The following is a 4,324-nucleotide window of genomic DNA, read 5'->3' on the forward strand; positions in this document are numbered from 1 at the left end:
GTGAAACTATTATCTCAGATTACAATAGGGATGTTATTGTTTCACTTTTGACACATAATACCGAAACAGTGTAAGAGATTGCCCCGGGCTCGCATTTGGCAAGAAGCTGAAAATTTTTGGCACATGTCTCTCCATGGGCCTAAGTAGTGCATCTGTGAAATTTTAATGAAATCGGTTGGGCAGGTCTCGAGTTTTAGTGATGCACACACACACACACACATACACATTATCAGTTTTATATATATAGATATAATATGTGTGTGTGGGAGTATCTATGTATATATATGTGTGTGTGCGTGTGTATGTGTATGTGTTTGTGTGTGAGTATCTAAGTATAAATGTATGTGTGTATGTGTGTGTGTGCGCGCGTCTTTATGTCTGTCACCTTCACCCTCATCGCTTGACAACCGGTGTTGGTTATCTCACGTCTCCATTGCATTGTGGTTCAACGAAATAGACCGACAGCATGAATGCTACACTAAAAACCAAACATAAGGTCTGGGGTCGATTTATTCGACTAAAACCTTTCAAAGTGGTGCTCTACCATGACTACTGTCCGGTGACTGAACATTTCAGTCATCTGACTGCGTTCATGGTGGGATTATCACCTTCAGATATTTCATTCGTTGTATGAAATATTAGTTGCAATATACATAATTTCATGCTTCAGTAGCAATGTCATTATGTATGAAACTAAAGGCGGCGAGCTGGCAGAATCGTTAGCACGTCCGACGAAATGCTTCGCGGTAATTCGTCTGCTGTTACGTTCTGAGTTCAAATTCTGCCGAGGTCGACTCTGCTTTTCAGCCTTTCGGGGTCGATAAATTAAGTACCAGTTGCATACTGAGATCGATCCAATCGGCTGACCCCCTCCCCCAAAATTTCAGGCCTAGTACCCAAAGCAGAAAAATTACTAAAAAAGGCGGAGAGCAGGCAGAAACGTTTGCACGCCGTGTGAAATGCTTAGCAGTATTTCGTCTGTCTTTATGTTCTGAGTTCAGATTCCGCCGAGATCGACTTTGTCTTTTATCCTTCGGGGTCGATAAATTAAGTACCAGTTGCGTACTGGGGTCGCTCTAACACTGAACTACGCCATTGGTTGTAATTGTTTTGGGAGTAACTTGATCTAAGAGCGTATACTCTTTACTCTTTTACTTGTTTCAGTCATTTGACTGCGGCCATGCTAGAGCACCGTCTTTAGTCGAGCAAATCGACCCCCAGGACTTATTCTTTGTAAGCCTAGTACTTATTCTATCGGTCTCTTTTGCTGAACCACTAAGTTACGGGGACGTAAACACACCAGCATCGGTTGTCAAGCGATGTTGAGGGGACAAACACAGACACACAAACATATATACACACATACATATATGTATATACATATATACGACGGGCTTCTTTCAGCTTCTGTCTACCAAATCCACTCACAAGGCTTTGGTCGACCTGAGACTATAGTAGAAAACACTTGCCTAAGGTGCCAACAGTAGGACTGAACCTGGAACCATGTGGTTGGTAAGCAAGCTACTTACCACACAGCCACTCCTGCGCCCAAAAATATGGAACGCTTCCCGAATTTGTGTGTAATCCTTGCGCAGGGGCCATGCTAATCTTCTCTGTATCGTTCCAATTTTAGAATATGTACCGCCGAAATGATTACATCATGGAAGAGCCATTTTAGCCATATAAAAACACATTTCTTATAGTAAAAGACCATAATATTCTGCGTTTAAACCTGCCAAATCGTTCTATATCTCTCTGTACACGGGTACACCGTGCAAATAACGACTTTTTAAATTTATGATTATTATGAAAGTATTATTTTAATTACATTATAATTATTTCGCTAATTATATATTTTCCGCTCTGATTTAGCTGGTTTGACAAGTTACACTTTGGTGTTGAAACATCATAAAGAAAAAGTAGATTTTAAATTATGTGAATTGTTTGAAATATTTACATCTGGCGTGGCTGCGTGGTAAGAAGCATGCTTCTCAACTACATGGTTCCGGGTTCAGTCTCACTGAGTGGCACCTTGGGCGAGTGTCTTCTACTATAAGTCTCTGGCCGACCAAGACATTGTGAGTGGATTTGATAGACGGAAACTGAAAGAAGCCCGTCGCACATGTATATGTATATATGTATTACATACAAAATTTAGAGGACTGACCATTAAAGTGGACAGCCTATATGCTAAACATAGACGTCAAATCGCCATTACCACGAAGAATGTGCTTTCAAGAAAATCTCAGCAAAAAAATCAAAATGTAAAAATAAGCAAGACAAATGAAAATATACGAAATAAAAAACGATTACCTATGTACCATTGGTTTCACTTGTTAATAGTTACGTATATGAACGCGCAAATATCTGCAAGATCGTCAGCATAGTCAGTCGTTTACAAAACATAATTTCCAGAACTAGATACAGAACGTTACATGTATATATTTATATGTATGTGGTTGTCTTTGTGTTTGTGATTGTCTTCCCACCATCGCTTGACAACCGATGCTGGCGTGTTTACGTCCCCATAACGTGGCGGTTCGGCAAAATAGACCGATAGAATAAATACTAGGCTTACAAAGAATAAGTTCTGGGGTCGATTTGTTCGATTAAAAATCCCTTCAAGGCGGTGCTAAGCATAGCCACAGTCTAATAACTGAATCAACTAAAAGAATAAAATAATAAAGAACCTAGGTTAAATGCAAATATTTCCCAAAATTCAGATCTTAATGTTGTCTTATTTTCCTGTTTTCTATTGTCTTCTTTAGTCTTACTTTTTACTTACTTCTTCCAGCTTTGGTAGGTGTCTTCTTTCGAACTATGTCTTGTGCGTGAAATTGGGTGGACGAAAATTCTGTGAAAACCTTTTTTTGTAATCCGTGATTTCTTTCCGATATTGATGTATTTCACACTGCAGAAATCGTTAACTAACCGAAATGCACTTTTCATAAAAGCGACGAGCACGCATATACAACCGTACTCGCATGATCTCACATAATTTTACAGTTAGTAATTAACATAACAGTATATGACAATTATAGAATAATCCAGTGCTTCATTCACCGCATAGCAAAAGAAATAGCATTTAGAAGAAATGTCAAAAAGTTAGAAATTAGTGAGTAAAACAAAACCAAGTAATTAACAGCACAAAATATAATGAGAAAAAAATCAAGTTATTGTTTAGCATTATAATCATATAATCATTTAAATAGATGGACGTTCTTCTAGTTCATTTTGCTGTGCTAGAATTATTTCTTGCAATTATATTAAAGTGATGAATTGATACGTCCTTATCAAGTGTTTTCGAAATTTTGCTCATTAGTGTACGAGTAGTAGTTGTAGTAGTAGTAGTAGTAGTAGTAGTAGTAGTGGTGGTGGTGGTGGTGGTGGTGGTGGTGGTGGTGGTGGTCTCGGTGGTGGTGGTGGTGGTGGTGGTAGTAGTAGTAGTAGTAGTAGTAGTAGTGGTGGTGGTGGTGGTGGTGGTGGTGAAGTGAGAGATTAGCATTATCCATAGGTTTGCAGCAATTTCTGTTAACTTGAGTTTCGGAGAGAAGACTGACTTTTGAGTCTGTATCACGTCTCTTTCTCTGTAAAACGATTTGGGACGTGGTGATAAGAAACTATTTCAATCGCGAACACTCTTTCAACTAATGGATATTTCAGCTAGTCGAACTTTCTTTTATGATAAATCATCTGTCCTTTCTAGTACTGAACGACGTGTTAAGTTAATCATAAACGCTTTGAGGAAATTGGATCTCTAAAGTTCTAGAAGGCGATGATCTAATAATATTCAGTAAAGCAAATAGGAGTTTATTTTTGTCCTATTGTTTTATCGTTTTGTTTGTTTGCATTAGATATAATTGAAGAGGTAGTTTTCCATATGATTCCATTGTATCGGTCACTTTGTCCATTTGATGGTGGATGGTGAGGAGTCGTTTTAGGAACATGAACAATATTCCATCAACTTATGAATTCCCTAAATTCAGAGCTTTCAGATTCATTGCTACGGTTAATTTGAACAGAACTTGGAGCAACAAATAAGGTACAAGTGGGTGCTGAAAAGTTACTATCTGTCTCGAAAGGCCTGATTGGAGGCCTAACCTTCTGAGTTTTTTTAATTCCTTTTTTTTTTACAAGGGACCACTGCAATAAGTGTGTGAATCTAAGAGGAGAATATGTGGATCTTTTCGGTTAGAACGGCAGTTTTTAAAAATAATTTCCACGTAACTAAGCACTTTTAAACTTCGTATACTGGTAGAATGTGTTTATAAAACATCTTTTCCTCTTGGCTTTATTGAGAAAATTCTATAGTTTGTAAGATATT

At 38.0% G+C, this 4,324-nt stretch overlaps 1 non-coding gene across 1 annotated transcript; it reads right to left on the reverse strand.

The window, feature by feature from the left end:
- Nucleotides 1-1,550: 1,550 nt before the first annotated feature.
- LOC115220305 lies at nt 1,551-1,657 on the reverse strand. Its single transcript, XR_003882504.1, has one exon. It is a non-coding gene; the product is annotated as a U6 spliceosomal RNA (small nuclear RNA).
- Between the last annotated feature and the right edge of the window lie 2,667 nt (nt 1,658-4,324).

Source organism: Octopus sinensis, linkage group LG1 (assembly GCF_006345805.1).
Source record: "Octopus sinensis linkage group LG1, ASM634580v1, whole genome shotgun sequence".
In the NCBI taxonomy this organism is placed as follows: domain Eukaryota; kingdom Metazoa; phylum Mollusca; class Cephalopoda; order Octopoda; family Octopodidae; genus Octopus; species Octopus sinensis.